We start from the raw sequence: 19,467 nt of genomic DNA, 5'->3' as shown, positions 1-19,467 counted from the left end.
AGGACACAGCAGGGGGTTGCTCCATTCCTGTCTTTTTTTGAAATGAGAGCTTTTCTTCTGTGCCACCCTTTAGAGTTCAGTTTTAATTTTCAGGAAGGGGATAGATTTATTTCCCCATAAATTACACAGGGTTCTGCGGTAGGACCCAACTCATAATGTAATCTACACATGTGCACAGATGTGCTGTCTGAGTGTGTTGTTCTAATACATACAGCATTCTGCAGCGGTAAGATTACAGTTTGTGACCATGGTTTGTTTAAATTTAGCTAAACACAGCTCTACTTTTGTTTTCTTCCTTTCATTTGCATTTTATGATCAGAAAAGATGATAAACACAGGATTTCTGGTAACACCCTGTGGTGGAAATCACTATTATCAAAATGTTTAGCAGATCCAAAATGTAATAACATTTTACATTGATTATCTTTATTATAATAAACTGATAGTTTCATCAAAAACTATTAAAGAAAGCATTAGAATTTGGTGTCACTGATCTTCCTGTTAATAAAGTATTGATAAAGAATCTTTACAAAGTGCAATAGCATCAAATTAGATTTAACACAATAATCCAAAGGAAAGTTTATTTTTTTTATTATGTCTAAATGAAGACACATTAATTGTCTTACAGGCTAGAGTGACTCACTTTCTCCTTTTTCAGAAGGAACATTTATCACTCAATGTTTTCTAGGATCGCTTCAAAAGCTGCAAAAAATTTATTACATAGCCCCCGTAATTACAGCAGAGAGAGCGAGGGGATTGATTGATGCTCCATATGAAACTGAATTGCGGAAGTTTTGCCAGGGCTTTTGGAATATCTTTTTTTTTTCTCTTTAAATTGGTTTTCCTCCCTGACCTTACAGAGTCGCCACTAGGTATCACGAGGAAGCTTCTACAGGGAGCCGTAACTGCCGCCAAAGGCCTTTAAATCCTCATTTTGATGGCTTGAGGGTTCGGCAGGAGGATTTGAAAGGGATGAAGAGAAGAAAATTGCACATCCTTAAGAAAACAAGGAGCATTTCCTTCCCAATGTCAGGATGAAAAAGGGAAAAGAAAAAAAAATAAAAATACATACTAATTCATCATTGCCCTTTACTGCTCCTTGATGGGCTGTAACTCACTCCGACCATGATTCCCTTCTCCCCTTCATGCTGTCAGATTCACAATCCACTACGTTATGTTTTAATGACCTTATTATAGGCAATTCTACTCTGTCCAATAAAAGGTTTACACTTTGAACTGTGATCCATGCTATGACTAAAATGTTTTATAATATCTCATGAATTATACAGTAATGGAATCATGGAGCAAAAAGCCCAGAAGAGTCTTAAAATGGAGACGGTGAGGAAATCACAGACAGCCTGAATGATGAAATGGCCTAATGACTCAATACTGTCTTTAGACGGCAAATGATAGTTCTGCTCATTTCAGCTATTTTGCTCGTCTTCTGTTTTTTCGCCCGTGCACAGAGGTCTTATAGAGATTTTAGTAGGAATTCAATGGAGCTGACACAAATGACATTTGGACGCATGCGGTAACCTGTCTCAAGGCATCATTTAAGCCCTGCTGCCATCTGGCAAGTCAATTTTGCGAGCACCGCTTCAGGGGATTCCTGAAAGTTACCTGGTACTGTCATTGCTCATCCTACAGACAGGAGAGTGTATCTACCCTAAGCCCTATTCCTTATGGACAATATGCAATGACTGTGAAAGATCTAGACCTTCAAAAACACATAGATCGATAGATCGATAGATAGATAGATAGATAGATAGATAGATAGATAGATAGATAGATAGATAGATAGATAGATAGATAGATACGAAGGTAAATAGATAGATAATAAAACCGTAGTGATAGGCTGAATCATAATCCATAAAGGGGAAACAATGGTAGCATTTACTGCTGCTTTCGTAGTGATGAACTTCACTGGCAGGATCCTCTGGAAACTGGAGCCATAAATTTTATTACTATTAAATGTTTCTAAAGGGAGTTGACAAATAGTTGAATGGAGTTGATTTTCCCCTCCTGCTCTTGGCACGGTAGTGCAGAGGAAAATTCCCTGTCTTGAGAAGGAGAAAAAAAGGAAAGTACTTACATTAGTACTGCCAATCCATTCATCTTGATGCTGTTTGAGTGTAATTTAAGCCTTTTTAAAACGCCTGCTGAAAATACAATGTGCTTAAGGGCAGTTGCAAGCATTTTATGAGTTCAATAAAATTGTCACTGCATACGGATTAGATGGATGTTGATATATGGGTATGACGTTTTTGCATGTGCATGGGTGTTTATAACGGAGTGTTAATGTGTCTGCTGCTGAAGGAATAATTGTCGGCTAAAGTTGCTCAAATTTGGGCCACGCTGGCAACAATCATAATCTAATTAGAAAAAAAAAAAAAAAACAGAAATAACCACAATAAACCTAACTTCTACTTAGGGTTAAACATTAGGAATCCAATTTTTCCAGTTGGTAGGATCACATGATTAGGTGTATTCCAACCCTGAAAACAGTAAAGATCAGGGCTCCAAAAGTATTGATCTTTTAAGGGCTATTTATACTATTCATACAGGATGTCAGCCATATCACTACATTAGTTTAAACTGACAGCAAATTTGTAAAGACATGCAGAGCAACCATAAAAAACGATGTCATGTCCATTAACCCCACTAGTGATAGTGCAGTAGATATAGTCACCATTTAGGTCATGTGTTCTACAGACCTTGCAGCTTTGTTTCTGTTTTGGTTGGGAGACTTCTAGGTTTCACTTTCAGCAGAGAAATGCCTCCCCATCTGGTGGGAAGACATACTGCTTCCACAGTAGTGTTTCCCTACTGTGGTAGCCCACAAATGTGAAAATCAGTTTTTAAATTTTGTCAAATTAAATGTAGCCTATTTCTACCGAGATGACCAAAGCGACAAAAAGCAGTGTTGAGTGACAATCAGAGATGCACAGATACTATTGCAATATAGTGGATAAATAGTGGTTAAGTCATCATATAGCTATGGTTGTCACATGTGGAGAGAAAGTGGACCCAAATGCAGGAGCAGGGGCAGGTTTCATAGAAGAATACAAAATTATTTAATAACTAAAACTAGAAAACACAAGGAACACCGAGAGCACTAAGAGCACATACATAGCAAGAGAGCAACACAATAACAAGATAAAGAACTAAACTGAAGACAGGACTTAAATACACAAGGAACTAATCAGGAAACAAGACACACCTGGGGAGGGGGCTTGAAGGGAGAAGAGGATTGGCTGAGGGAAAAACTGGAGAAGGAACAGCTCGATCAGGGCTGAGTGCACTCAGCACAGGTGTGGCAAGGTGTGGAGGGGTAACAAGGGGAGACACAGGGAAAAGACATCGGAGCTTACTGGTTAGGAAAACACAGGGGGGAAGGACTAACAAACTGGGTAACAAGACACAGGTGAAAACACCGACAAGTCACACAGAAGGGCAAACACAAGGGACACAGAGCAGGAGCAGAGCTGAAACCATAAACACAGAGTCCGAGGGAAACTCAAAAGACAAAGTCCAACAAAAGTGCAAAAAATGTAGAACCATAACAATGGTGCCAAAAGCAAATATTACTACAGTATCATATGTAGGCTAGTTTGGAGAGAGACATTTGTTTTTATCTGCTGAGCCTGTATTTAGTTTATAGAACAAATGTAGAACAAACATAAAAAGCAAAGAGAGGTTTAATAACAAGAGTGCCTGTAGCACAGTCATGTTCTGCTCTTGTAAGACTGAGCTTCTCTGTGTCATCATGTGTTCACAGGAAAGTAAGGCAAGCATAATTGTGTAATTTAGTTGTTGTAGGAAGAATCTGATGTTTTGTGAACATCTTCCAGCTGCTACAAACTTATTTTTTAGCCCCATCACCAACAACAAAGGCCTCCGAAAGCATGGCAATGCCATTAAATTGCTCATTTGCATGCAGCAGGTCAGGTAGAGTTTTAGCCTTGTTTTAAACTTATTTCAGCCATGGTATGTGCGTCTGAGTTTTGACTAGACTTTGTCAAAATGTGTTTGAATTATGTCAATTAATTCAAGTCAATAACACAAGAGTTATGCTTTTACACACTCACACTCACTCACATTTCTGGATCTGATTTTGTACATGGCCATGTGGTCTAGATCAGAAATGACAAATGCAAATCTCTGTAGGTCTTGTTAGAAAACGTAAGATTTGTGTCACACATGACAGGGACAAATCAGAGTTGGGACACTAGCCACCTTTCCACCACTTTAGAATTACCTCTTTCAGGGAGTGAATCTTAACTTTGCTCACAAAAAGTGGTATAACTTTATCTCCACCAGTCACCATCCAAGTCAAAAAGACATCCAGGTGTGCAGCAGCTCAGTGAAAGTAGGGATGCACAGCAATGTTTGCTTCAATTGGCAGGCATTTGCTGTTACGCCTACTTTGTGTCAACCAGTGATTTGCTCACTTGTTTGAAAAATGTTTAATTGCTTCCTGGGTCACTGGAAGGACAAGCTCTCATAACTCATACAGACCAGTGCACTAAGAACCTGGGAACAGCCCTAACAATGTCCTGCGGTCAGCTGTACAGTCATACAACCACAAGCTGATTTTGTGGAGAGACTTTCCTACCATTGCTTTGGGTCAGTGTGATTTATGCACATGTTTACTGACATCTCTCAGATGGTTCCTCTCGCTGGTTATTGTCTTCCACTATTAGTTCCCAGATGAATCACCAGTGGACAAATTGGGGGCTGTCTCTGAGGATCTGCAATATTTATTGAGGTTACGCATCACTGTGGACCTCTCTATTGGTTTCCCAATGTAACAAGGGAAAAACAGATGGTCCGTGGTCATGGCATGTTTGGACATTGAAACAGTTGGGTTTCATGGTGCTTTTTATGCTTCTCTGCACATTTGGCTTACATCTTGTTCAAAGATTATGGCAAGCTGTCCTTTGTCCTACAGCATGTTAAACATATAATGTCATAATGTTGAGTCCGCAAACTTTGTAATAACTCACTGATCTTCCTGTTCTGTAAGACACCATCGTGATCATCTGTTGACTCCTGCAAAATGAGGTAGAACGTCCTTCTGAGGATATACGATTTCTAAATCCATGAATATGTTTTTTTGTCTTGGGTCTCTGAAGCACAGTTTATTGCTGTCAGTTGTGTTTGTTTTGAAATGCCTCATGCCATAGCAGCCCACTATTGTTGAGTTTATACAGGAGTTTTTCTATTCCCTGTTCTATTAGCCAGCTGGTAATACTCGAGCACGTTTATTTCAATAGGGTTAAAATAAATGAACCGCAATGATTAAAGCAGATATGTAAATATTGTGTCTCACAATGCACAGCCCAGGGAGGCCCGCTGATTACCTTTAAGTAAAGAATAATGAGCTCACGGCTTAACTATAGGCGGACAATGAAACTATTCTATTAATGAATCTGTACGGTGACCACAGGTCTTTACTTATCTTCATAATTTACAGGCTAGCTGTGAGTTACACCCCTCATGGGTTTGCATACCAATGTGGTAACAAAAGACTGAGCAGTTTCACGAGAGCAAAACGTTGCTAAGATTCAGAAAAATAACTTTGCATCAAATATTCATCAACAAGAAATTGGGCCTTATATGGCCAGCACTTTAGAAAGCATGCAGGTCAGCTCATGCAAAAGTAACGCCTGCTCGATAAGCATGGCTGGAAATTGCCTGTAAGATGAATAGGGCTTGTCTGAGGTGTGTGCTTTCTGCGACTTTTATCTATTTATTACAGAGTAAGTTGGAGTGTAAGTAGATGACCCCATAAACCACTCAGTGGTGTTTTGGATACCATCAGCAAACTATTACACTAATATTCATCTTATCATGACAAGCACTTGGAATACAGCAGATGGCTGATGTTTTCCCTCCTTACCAGACACACCCTGACAATGATTACTAAGGTACAACTAGACTGGTTTAAAAACACAAATTGACAAAGAAACAGACAAAACCATGGCAACTGTAATGCCCCTTAGATGTGTTAAAAAAACAAATCGTGTCATTTCCACAGTGTGTGCATCAAGGAGAACATAAGCTCTCTTTTCTTTTAGTTGTTGCAAATGCAAATCTGAAGCACTCCCTTCCACTAAATTGCAACAGTGTGAAATGAAAAGAATTGCACAAGACAAAAAAAAAAAAAAAAAAAAAAAAAAAAAAAAACATCAACAAGAGTGTCTTTAAATGGCGATACCGGAGTTTAGTTCAAATCTCGAAAACATATGGAGGGCCCTTTGAAGCGCTCTGGGAGCAGTTCATGCGGCTGCAGAACTTCTCATTGTTTACTTTTCAACCCCCAACCTCCTTCCTCCAATAAAAAGGGAAAATGTTAAACCGTACAGTCGTGCAACATCGGCTCAGTTCATTATAGCCAGCTAAGTGAAGACTTCCTTATTCACCTACCAACCCGTCCACCTCCCCTCACCCCCCGGCGTGTCTCCTGTGTGGTGTTAAAGGCCCCCAGTTCCAACACGGAGAATCCCCTGCAGATGGGACTGTGTGCGCTCTGCCAGTTAAACGCTGCAAATTGGCCTGAAAAACCAGATACCTTCCTCACCTGACGAGCTTATCTAAAAAACAGCCAGCGGTCCATTATATGTAATGCAACTTTTTAATCACGTGAATTATGTTTTCAAATGTGAGCAAGTTTTATTTCATTATTATAGCTTCCTCTCTGGCTAAATTTAAACCAAAGGCCTGCACCATTATATTGTGTGGCTCAGAGATTACCCTCTGGAGAGAAACACTATGGGCGAGGGGCCTGGCTGTATTTATCTTTCAGTTTTTCACCTGTCTTCAGATACCGTTTCCTTTTAAAGTCGAGCAGTAGGGATTTACTGGGCTGCTTCCTTCCGGGACCCAGTGGAATACAACATTAAACCGCAGGGAGGAGAGAAAACCTGTAGTGCACTAAAATAAAGTTATGTCAAAACCATTCTGCTCTTCCTGTAGTCTTTCCTCAACCTTGCAAGTATCCTCCAAGGGCCTGAGAACATTACAAGCCATTCAGTTTATATGAATGGGCACTAACAGACTTTTTCGCCATTTTGATACGTCTAAATTTGCAGGCATATCCTGTGGTCCATCAGGCACAGCCTTAGTTTCAATTTAGTGTCTCCCAGTGGAGCCCTGTCTTCCTATTTCAAGTGGAAATTGTATAGGGTTTTACCCCCCCACCCCACCCTTCCAATGCACATTCAGCTGCTTCAAAGCCGGGGATCATTCTTTTACTCGAGAGATGCACAAGCTAGCATTTTGATGTTAGGAGAACTTTGGCAAATCATTCACAAACAACAAAAAATACATTATGAAAAAAAATGCCAAAGCTAAAGTGGAAGCTCTAATGTTGTCCTGCGCCTGTATCATTCTTATTAGCACTGTTTTCTACCAAAAAAAAACAAAAACAAACAAAAAACAGTCAAATCATAAATGAATGATATATCACTGTTTAGCTGTAATTGAACAGAAGTCTGCAAAAGTCTTTGAAAGAAAAAGCACCTGTATTTTTATTAGGGTAGGCTTGCATTATACTACTCTATAAAGTTCTTGTTCACTGCCAGGGGAATCATTTCCGATGATCTTTAGAACAGCAGTGTGCCTGAGTTCACACAAATTTGGCAAGAAAGGGCTTCGTCCGGAAAGAAATGTTTGAAAATGATGTCCACGCAAGGAATTCATTTGAGGGGGTTATTAGGATTAGTTGTTTTATTTCATTCTGTGTTAGGGTGCTTAATGGAAAATATCTCTCACTATAAGCTTTTAAATTTGTTATCCATATGTCTTATGGGCAGTGTGGCCTATTTCAGTGAACATTCATGTATTCCTGAGGCCAGAAACAAGAAGTACCAAGAGTGATCCCTCCACGATAATATCCACAGACCATCAGCACTCAAGAGAACCTCAAGTCAAGGTTTTTAAAACATATCCAGGTTTTCCAGGACTGTCCCATCAGCACTAATTGAGATGCCGTGGTCCTATTTACCCAAATGAAGTTCTGATGTTGTTGTTGAACGCTCCCTGCCCCCAGGAAGTGACAAAGTGAAATTCAAACTGTCTCCCAAACAGCAATACGTGAGCTCTGCGTCAAAGCAAGTTCGCACGTTGGAAGTCAAGGTGTTAGCATGTGATAACTTTTAAATTTGGAGGTTTGGAAATGTGAAGGACTTCGTTACCCAGAAATCACGTAACATTACTCGACTGACCCGCATCGCTGCTTCTTCATGGCGTGGATCTTTTTGCAGCAGATTTAGTCATTTCATCACTCACCACTCTTGAGGAGAGTTTTGTATTTCACTCTTAAGTTTCAGTTCATCACGTGGCGTGCTGAGACGATTTTCCCACCAGTGCCCATACCTGACCCCAGAAATAAATTTGGACAAATAGGGCAAATATATAGAGTATCAAATACAGGGCATGGCATGCTATTCTCTGTAGCATCCCTAGTTTATGATTTACACAAGCAAAACAAGTGTTATTTACAAAATCCCTAGTAATTCACATATCTCATAATTTAAAGAATACTCTTTAAACCAGTGGATAGACACTCTTTCATAAATAAAGATGTGAGTGGAATAAGTTTTGGTGGATTTATTTTTTACACTGATGACACCTTAAAAAAAAAAAAAAAAAAAAAAAAAAAACAAGAGAGAGCAATGACAGAGAAGCATCCCAGTTCCTGGATATGTAGCGTCATAAATCCTAACTTTATGTTTGTTTGATCTAAATCACTCAAGCAAATCTGGTCTCTCTTATGAGTTATGTTGTTATGATAGAAGTCGCCTTGGCCAGGTGACAAGTACTCATGTTTGGTTGGGACATATGAAAGGCCATCTGAGTAACAGAAGATCACAAATCTGCTTTTCATGAAAAAAAAGATTATTTTATGTGCATGCTTCAACTAAAATAATAAGTAAAGGTTTGTGATATCTATATCTTTTGACATTTTCTTATCGCCACTTTCTGCCAGGCTCCAACGATGGGATGTTGTGTGACCCGAAGACCATACATGCAGCGACATATCTTACGTTCAGGATTTCAGGCTCGTGTCCAGCCTCTGCCGGCATGTTTGCAGTTGCAGTAATCATATCTTCCACAGCTGCCACTTTATCAGAGATCTTATGGACAAACAGATTCTTGGAAGTAAGCAGGCCTGCTGCACCAGCTTTTGTTGAGTGACGACTCTGTGAAAAAGTTTAAGTGTATAAAGGAAATATTTTCTATTCAAAAATGTTCATACCGATATTTTACAGGATACTGTTGCTGCTAAAATAAATAGAAACAGTGATCGTTTACTTCATTAGAATTAACAAGTGCAAAACACACCAAACTGTAGGAGCACATTTGCTGTTCAGTCTCCGTTAATTATAATGTCACTGTATGCAAGGCCTCCTTGACTGTGATTTCTTAATAACATGGGCCTACAAGCCAATGAAGATACACAGAATTAGTTCGACAGCTTTTAGAGATGACCTCACATCAACTTATTACATACTTTCCATGTCTTCCTGTGCCTTCATGTCAGATCCCTTTCAGCAATTAGCCTTGAACTACGAAAGACGATCAGCTCCAGTTTCCCATTGCTGCGTCCCTCGTCATCTTGCAGTACTTTGAGTCTTTCCCCCTGCGTCCTAATTAAGACTTTAATGCTACCTCCCCCGGGGGTCTTGATGCCCCGCTCCCACCCACCACCATTTACCACCGCTCCCCCCTCCGTAACCATCAAAACTGTTATGATAATAGTCAGCTCTGCACAGGTGCAAATTGTTCACATTTTGTCTACATTTGCTCTCAGGCAAGGTTGATCATCAAAGCTTAACTCTTGCTCACTTAAGCGTTTGCCCACAAGTTGCAAATTTGCATGGATGTTGTGCACATGCAAGGCAGAATTACGCTCATTTAGAGAATACCAGTCATTTCCATGCATCTAACCACTGAAAATTGTGTGCAAACGTTACCAAACCCACCTTTTGATTTTGTTTTCTTTCAGAGTTGACCATGGTTGTTGCCCTCCCCACTTGCCATTACAGTAATTTATTTAGACCAGATACAACAATAACTATACAGCTTTAAACCTCTCCTTGACCTTCCTAATTATTGAGCTGGACTAGCGCCACATAATGTCTATAAGCTTTCCAGGGCAATTACAAAGACCGGGGATTGAAAGAGAGCTGTCATTAGGATGTGCTTATACATACCAGCCTGCAGAGTTTGGCTGCAGGCCAGGTGGGCAAATGGGACCAGCTCAGTGCGGAGAGTTGGGGGCCGTGGGGGATAATTAGACAGTTTTATCCCAGCTTGTTGATATAAATGTGGCTGGCTTAGCCCCCTACGCCCTTGCTTCGTGGTAATGATCATGTCCAACAGGTGGCAGGCAAACGGAGGGGGCATGAAATGGATACCTCGCTTCCTGACTAAGTCTCCTTTTTTGTTTTGTTTTGTTTTCCGGTCCAATCCGAGCTGCCCTCTTCCCCACCGTGGTTACAAGTTGGGATTGTTGATGCAGGGGAGTGTTGGATATTTGTCACCATCTCATCACATACTAGCTAATCTCAACCTCCCCCGGGACCTCAGTTCTGAGGGTGAGTCTCGCAGAGGGTAAAACTAAACACATCAGTGTGTTTAACTCAAGTGGGTTTTAGAGTTCGGTGCAAACGGAAAGCTGACACTCCTCTTAAATAGAGACATGTGTAGTCTTTGGAATCCCCTTTAAAATTTTATTAGCCTTTCTGACAGAAATGAGCAGAATATTTTTATCTAATAGAGAAAACATCATTACCGGGGGGGATGGAAACAAATACCTCCTACTCTAGTCCTCACATTTTCTCTCCATTCAGGATCTCCAAGCTGCGTTTTGGACCCATTCGCCTCTGGATTGAGTCATCTCTGACATCAGGGCTGAGTGCAGCTCTGCACATCCAAATCTCTTGTATCCTGTGTAGGGGGGGCGGGCTGCACTGTTGAGGTATGCATGTGAAGAGGCATCGGAGACCACTCAACTCCAGGCTCCTGATTCACTGTCATATAATGGACCATTTGGGAAAAAAAGAAGCAGAAAAAAATTATGCATGTATCATAAATTACTACCTTCCCAGAAATGACTGGAACAGCCTCGTGGCAGTGGACAACGCTCATCCCCCCCATGAATGCCTTTTTAATTTGTATGGCCCGTTGAGCAAAAATGTGTCATTATCTAGTTTGGCGTCCACAGGGGCCTCCATAGCTGATTGGTTGATGGCTAATCCCCTGAGCAAGGAGAGTGCATGAAAAAAAGTCCACAAGGGTTTCAGTGCCCTGTGTCTGGATTGGTTTGTGGTCTGTTGTGTCCAGCTGATGCAGAGGCAAAGCTCCATATTTAGTACGGTGATGCTTCCTGGTCAAGCTGCAGAGCTGGATCTTGTCATAATTTTCACCTAAAACATTGTTTATAAAGCCTAACCCTAATGTTATCCCTAATCCTATCCTCGCTTGAGACTTTATGTCTTGCCCAAACCTTAAATAGAGAGATGAAAACAAATGTTGTTATCATACATTTTCAGAGATGTAACATCTTTTTTTTACTTTGTGGTTTGGCCTGAAAGTAAAAACCAATTTAGGGTGTTTTGTGGGGGAGTTGGGCTTTTAAAGGTCTGCCTGACATTAAGTCTTCAGACCTCGGGGTCACTCCCAAACAGCGGTGGTGTGGATTTGGTATTTTTGTAAGAATTACCATGTACTCAAGCCCTAAAAACTGAATGATATATGAAGAGGCCAGTCAGGCAGTGACCACCAGAAAAACAGCCATAGGAGGAAGGGTAAAGACAGGACAGGACAGGGCAGGACAGGACAACACACAGCAGGCTGTCCATTGGCAGAGACGACAACTCCTGGTGGCACATAGCTCCTGCTGGCAAGACTCACCGTGAATAATCCAATACTATATTTGCCCACCGCAGCTGACAGCTGGTCATCTGCCTCTTTTAATACTAAAAGAGATTTGACAGGAGCTCTCATTAATAGCCAGCTATTCCGTTTTTATTTGTAGAGTCATGCTATAGACATCTACAGAACATTTCTCTCACCTCATTGCTCTTCCAAAAGAAATTCCCTCTCGTCGACATATTTTCTGAAAGGATCTTGGCTTATTTTGTCGGTGGTGGAGCCGGTTCACGGGCTCCAGGTCACAGTGACTGTAGCACAGCCAGGGTGAGGGTCCATTGCACTGCACATTGAGCGTCCTATCTAACATTTGTGTTTTGAAGCATTGAGCTTAAGTGATGCAAACAGGCCCTGGGATCGCATGGAGGCTCTTTGTAGTATGAACCATGCATGTGCTGGAAAGGACTGGGATGTAATGGAGCAAACAACTACCACAGCGTTGTCCGCTCTTTTTATAATGCACTTTTTACATAGTCAAATACCACTTGCACATATGTGGCTTCTTTTATTATATGGCACACATAAGAGTGCTTTGGTTCATTCAGAACTTGTATTATTTTTAACAGCTTTATCTTTGGTTGTTTATAGTTAAATCTTAAATGTGAGATAACATTTGTATTGATTTTTAATACATTTTAGCCATTTAATAGTTTTGTTCAGCCTCAGTCACCAAAATCTTATAACATTTGAACCGATCCTTTTATCATATCTAATTTGGTCAAATGTTCATCTTATTGTTGTATTGGTTGCATTTTTCAGAGCATGAATTGTGTGTGATGGCTTAGATGTGGTAAACAGAAGCAAAGGAGGTGATGATGGTGGAGGAGAACACGCGTTTATGTCCTGTCTTTAGGCAGAACCGTAAAAAAGAAACATAAAAATAAAGCAAAAACAGCCTCACGTAACTGAATTTCCAGAAGTCTTTTTATACATTTTCTATCTCTTTTACTGTTGCACTCTCTGTATGTAACAACTGTAAAATGTTAGTGTACTCCTTTCATATTGTGTTTGTTTTGTTTAATACTAATGTTAAATGACCATTACCATTTTTTCTATTCTATTTCTATTCTTTTTCTATTTATTTCTTTTGTCCCATAATATATGTAACTTTCCAAACCCAAGGATGACACATTTGCCACTAAACCAACCTGCAAAGGAGTCTGACTTTGTCTTCCTGTTTTTTTTTTTCTCTTTCTTTTTAAGAACAAAGACTGTCTGAATCCTGTCCAAAGGCTCTGACGTCTTAAAGATCCAAAGAATATTACCCTGTCATTGTCTGCCTCTATTGGCTACTTACTTATTTATAGACAACGTCTGACCCTACACACACACACATACACACACACACACACACACACACACACACACACAAACACACACTTGCACACATCCTCCAACCCTGAATAATGAAGCTGATAAAATGTCAAGGTCCCGTTGATGCAGCTGTTTAAGCACTCATTGCTTTCCTCAGCAATACCTCGCCTTGTGTGTAAATTTGAAACTGTGCTATGAAGTGTGCTATCACATGTGCTTACCGCACCGTGCCCAGTGTGTGTGCAGGGTAGGGAAGGCCCTGGTGGAGAGGAACATCATGGCTGTTATTATACTTCAATAAAATCCAAAGGCCAAGCTGGAGATGTGGCTTCTTCCACAAAGAGGGAGAATCACAGTGCTAGGGCCATAAGGAGGTTAACAAAGACAGGAAGATCAAATAATACATTCATCACATTGTGAAGGGCCCGGGGCCAAGTTCATGTCAAATCCATAACAAGCAAAGTATCCTCGGCCTGGCTTTGTTTCCCCACACGCACGTCACACTCTGCTGGAAATCTACGTAGAGGATGTATTGATCTTACTGGTGCTTCCTTTCTCACAAGCTCCAAACAGAGCCGCCGTATCACAGGCAGTGGCGCAAAACAACCTCTCCCACCTCCCAGCCCCATAAAACAAAATAATAAACTAGCCGGCTGCCAAAATAATCCAAGTACCTTTGTGTGTGCAAATGCTTTTGTGTGCAAGGGTTCATTCAGCCTGTGCTAATGCACTGTTATTTGCTTCCTTTCATTTCAATAGATGAAAATAGTTTGTTTGGGTGTGTGTGCACGTGTATGTGTGTGTGTGTGTGTGTACGTGTCTTTTGGAGGTGAGACATGACAGACAAACTTTGTCACTCTTGGAAGTTTCGTTAGTTGGTGACATTCAGGTGAGCTTTCTTTCTCACGCACGTTATTGTTACTGAAGACTGATAGACCTCATCAGGTCAGGGACCAAAACTGCACTGATGTAACACAATGGATATTAAATGTACCCTCAGCTGCAATGTTATTTCTACATTGTTTTAACAGGGATGCCCCGTGTTTGCTGCAGAATATTCACCCGCTGCTAGAAAAATATCAGTTCTTCATCTGGCCTTATTGATGATACAAAAAGAATACGTGTAGCAAAACTATTAGCTCTGGGGGACTTAGTCCATTCATTGTAAGGCTCATTAGAAAAGTACACAATTAAGGGTCATTTTCATAACATAGCTGATGCAGGAAATGCTCCTGAGAATACGAATATAAATGTATGCAGGCACTAAAACTGAAATTAATACCACCACCAAAGCCTCAAAAAATACTCGATGAAATACTTGCCCTATCCCCAAGAAATAGTTTCCCCATCATTAGAAATTCTATTACCCAAAAAGCAGTTCTAGTGGCCCTGTTGGTTATGATTGTCTGCAGCACGTCAACACCCGTCCAAACAGGAAAACCGCATGCCGGTCACTGAGCCTAATTATTACCTTGTTTGTCCGGACTATGATTGTAAGCACTGACCTAAAGATAACTGTCTGAGTGATACTGAGTTACTGTAAGATCATCACAATGAACCACAGGAAGTCAGAACAATGCAAGACCAGAGTGCATTAATTCCTCTTTTTAGCTCTACATCCTTCAAACATGAAATCAGGATAACTCATAATTTGGGGGAAACGCCTTGTGAAGAGGTAATACTGTAAATGTGCTGCATTTGCCCACGTACACCGCAGCATCATCCTCATTGTGACATCAGTGTTTAGATATTACAAAACAATGATGCGTTAGTCATCAGTGCCAAGTCACCTTGGTAGGAATACATACATATACTACAGCTAAAATCACTTTTGCTGATGTCTGCCCTCTGAAAAGAGTGTTACTGTAATAAATAGATCATAACAAAAAATGACTCCTAGTGGATCTAGAGAGCAACTGCATCAGTACTTGGGATAGTTCATATTAAACACTGCACTGGATAGTTGAGCAAGCTTGCACAATGCAAATGGGGTCTTTAGTCCCATATATGGGGGATGTAAATCCACAAAAGTACGACTTAATGTTCCAATATTTCATATGTGATACAACCATAAAACGAGAGCTACATTTACTGAATAATGAATGCATGAAAACAAGCCGCTTTCTCCTTAACTGCGGTGTGGCATGTGGCTACGAGTTGAGCGTACACATGTGTGAGGTAGTCAGGGGTCACTCCAAAGCGGTCTCTTGCAACAGTGGAGGTCACGTTACGCTACATGCACAAAATATTGGGGCCGACAGATGCTGGAGCAGCCTTATGAGCATTTTTCGAAAACAGACAGAAATGAAAAAAAAAAAAAAAAAAAAACACATCTCACTGATTACAATCGCAGAGAGCTGCTGAAACAAGACGCCAGGAGCAATGGAGAGGAAAAGAGGGAGATTTAAAGAGTGAGGAAAAGGGTATGCTGACTGGATGACTTTGCCCCCCCCCCAGCTCCCCACCAGCTCATGTGCAGTGTCTCAAGCCACCTGACTGGAGCCTGTTGCACTGGCTTGATGCTTTTATCACTTCCACTCCTGTTGTGGAAAAAAGCACACAGATGCATGTTATGTGGTTACTTCTTTCTTTTTACCAACTGAAACATGGTTGTTTATGTGTTGTGAATCAGGTTTCATGCCCCTCGGGCCCTCAGAATCCTTTTAAATCCAATGTAAGAATTTCAAAAATACTTGAGCGTGCATGCAGATGCGCTTTTTGACTGTTCAACAGCAGCAGGTTCAGCTGCTCTGACTCAACCTTTCCACTCTTTCTCTCTTAGCTCGTCCAAATGTGTTAGTAGATCGCCAAGCCGAAGCCCCCTGGCTCTGCAGAAGGTCGAGGCAGCTGTGTGTGGCCCTCTGTCCTTGCTGGGCCTACCAACTGGTTAATTAGCCTGCCACATGGGGCTGGAGGCGGGGATGAGGGGGATTGCGGGAAGTTTTGAGCATTCAGCTATTGGTTATATTACAAAGCACCTTCGTCTGGTTCTCACCTCTGTTTGACTGCGTCATGTTGGAGGACAAAACAAAATGTTGACCAGCTAAGTGAAAATCACCACCAGCCATGTAAATTAGCTGCTGCTCAAGATCTGGATTGCTTGGCGGGAAAGTTCAACTGAAAAATAAAATTAAAAAAAAAAAAAAATCTCTTGAAGGTTTTACATTCTTATTTATTACAGTGATGTGTTACCGCCATTTTAATAAAGGCAATAAGCCACTCAAGGCCATGGTTTGCAGTAATTTTAGAACGGCTTTGCTGTGCTTTGCGTCGTGCCTAACAACGCCTCTCAGCTATTCTAAATCACTGCGGGCCACAGCCTCCAGTGGCTTATTGCTTAAATGAAAACGCGGGTACTGAGTTATTTGCTGTCCTAATGAGCTCTAATAAAAAAAGAAGGACTCACATAGACTGGGTGACTACTACCACCCCCTCTCTCACACACACACACACACACACACTCATCCCATGTACTTCATTGCATCTGCTGCAGCAGAATCCCCTCAGCTATCCAGTTACGGCCTGACTGGCCAAGGGCTTGCATTAGTGGCGTAGGAGAGCTGTGAACAGGGAGTATCATATGCTGTAATATGGAAATTCCTCTGTAATGCAGAGGCTGCGGGATTGTGCGATTACTTAATTCATTTAGCTGAGTAAATGTTACTGGCCTGCCAAGGCACAGAGAGGAGGGGGGAGGGTGTATGTGTGTGTGTGTGTGTGTGTGTGTGTGTGTGTGTGTGGTGTGTGGAGAGGAGCTGTCTTAAGGGTAGGTGGTAGTACAGTGTGTGTGAGCTTGTGCATGTGTGTGTAATGGCATGCATGTGTGGATGTGAGTGTATGTGCAAGTTTGTGTGTGTGTGTGTGTGTGTGTGTGTGTGTGTGTGTGTGTGTGTGTGTGTGTGTGTGTGTGTGTGTGTGAGTGTGTGTTATGGGTAGATAGGAGTGCAAAACGGGGGCCTCAGTAACAGCGGTCCACACAGGGGTCTGGTTTAAGGCTACAGTTTCATGTGTCCAGGGAACAAACCATTAACAAAGGCTGCTGAGCCCACCAGGCCCTCTGCAGGCTGCTCCCTCCCTCCCGCCGTACCCACATGACCTATCCCACATGTTGATTTGTGACTCCTGACACTTTAATTCATTGGAAAACAAGAGTCAGGACCCAAGAGTTAAGTAAGTCCATTAACACCATGCAGAAGTAATGCTTTCCAGTGTGGTGCCAGCCCTGCCACCCAGCGTGATCAAGCATGCAGCCCCAGTTCTGTTACAGTGGATGAATGTTTCCTGGAAGTTTCACAGTGAAACACCGGTTTTAGACTTGCTGACAGCATAAAGTGAATCCACAGTGCTTTTTTTGTTTTCTTTTTTAGTAATTTTGTCTACAGTAAATAATAATTATGGTTGCAGTACCTCATTGTTCTGTTCTGTTACCTTTCCAGCGAGTTTATCATCAGTGAATTACTGTAGATATGATCGAAGAGAGGAACTGCCATGTTGTGGTTCTCCAATTTGTACTGCAACACACTCCCTCCAAGTAGACAGATGAGTTATTCATCAAAGTAGAGGGAACAGGAAATAATGAAATACGCTGATAAAAAGCTCACAGGGATCATAGAAGTTAGTCCCAGCAGTTCTTAAGACAGTGTTTGTTTTGGTTTTTAACAATGATATATTTAGAGAAACTCTTGCAGCTTACATATAAAGAGGTGTTTGATAATGTAAACAGTGCGACAAAAATCACCCGTATTGCAAGAAAAAAAATAGCATATATGTTTATTAAGTGCCTTTACTGTTCTACATAATATGTGTCCACAATTTTGCAACAGCACTACGGAAAGTGCTTAATGATATTGTACTACCTTTTATTCGCAATTTTAATGTTGAATGGAAAATATAGCGCTGGAGTCATGCAAACTACAGTAAATTACTGATGACAACGAACAGCTATAGTGATGATACTTTTCTCATATGTTACTGTCACATGTCAGGTGTTTTTTAATCTATCTTTAAATCAACTCACCATTAAATTGAAAAATGAGAGGTAATTTTTCACAGTTGCAAGAAGTAGGGGTGCATTTCATCAGCCACTGCACAGTCTGGATCCATCAGGTCCCTGACAGTGACCCTCAAAAACGATTTCATTGTCCTCTAATCCATTATATGGAGCAGCAGTGTCAACCGAGCTGTAAATGAATCAAAACACAGCTGCTGAAGGAATGGAAAATTGGGAACCAAATTCAGTTCAAGCCAAATGGAAAAAAGGTGGAGACAAAGCTGCTAAAACTATCTGACAGATTTGATACGCTCTGCAATGTGGAACAGAATTATTAATTTGGGAACTGGGCCTGCTAAATCTATCATTCCATTATTCTAACAGCAATCCAAAGGACATATGCAGCCTCCAGCCTAGCAGTGAGCCTGAGCTGTTGTTTTAACAGTTAAAAGTTCGTTTATCTTCCATTTTAGGACGAGGAAGTGTTACCAAGTATGTACTCAGTTAGAAATTTTGTACTGCCACCACATGGACAGTCAGATCATAGCAACCTCTCTGTCACAGAGCTGTGACAGAGAGCAGATCATCGCGTTTTAACACAGTCACAGGTCACACATTTTGCACCTGTGCCCTTGGCCACTTTTTAGTAATAGCTCTTAGATATTCTTTGATAGAACAGGGCCCCTCCCTCCTCCTCCTCCTCCTCCTCCTCTTCCTCTGCCTCTTCTCCTCTTTATTGTCACTATTGTTTAGTTATTTTCATTTTCATCATCACTATCATCCCCCTCCTCCTTATTCTCATCTACATGATTATTCTCCACCTCTTCTTCCTGTACTTCTGATTCTTTTCGTTCTTCTTCCTCCTTCTTCTTCTTTCTATACTAAATAAGCAGCCCGATCCTTTTCATACATTTTTTTTCTTAAATAAGCCAGTTGAAATCTAAGTAGGGGAACCAGAGGAGAGAAAATTTCAGGCCCTGGTCTTTTAGGTGTCTTTTCATTTTTCATCTTTTTTTAACATGTCAGTAGTAACAACTACACTGTCCCTATTCTTTTTCAGTGAGGCTTAAAGTATTATTTTCATCATACTTCCCAGCATCGCTAACACTCTGGCTCTTGATTTGCTTCCTTTGAGTCTTTCTCCTCTGTTGGACCTCTTAAATATGGAGCACATCTAAGTTTTGTGAGCTTCTAAACATTAATTCAGTGGTACTTCTGAAGCCA

The sequence above is a fragment of the Myripristis murdjan genome, chromosome 24 (assembly GCF_902150065.1).
Source record: "Myripristis murdjan chromosome 24, fMyrMur1.1, whole genome shotgun sequence".
In the NCBI taxonomy this organism is placed as follows: domain Eukaryota; kingdom Metazoa; phylum Chordata; class Actinopteri; order Holocentriformes; family Holocentridae; genus Myripristis; species Myripristis murdjan.
The sequence above is the reverse complement of the archived record's forward strand: the minus strand, read 5'-3'. Positions refer to the sequence as shown.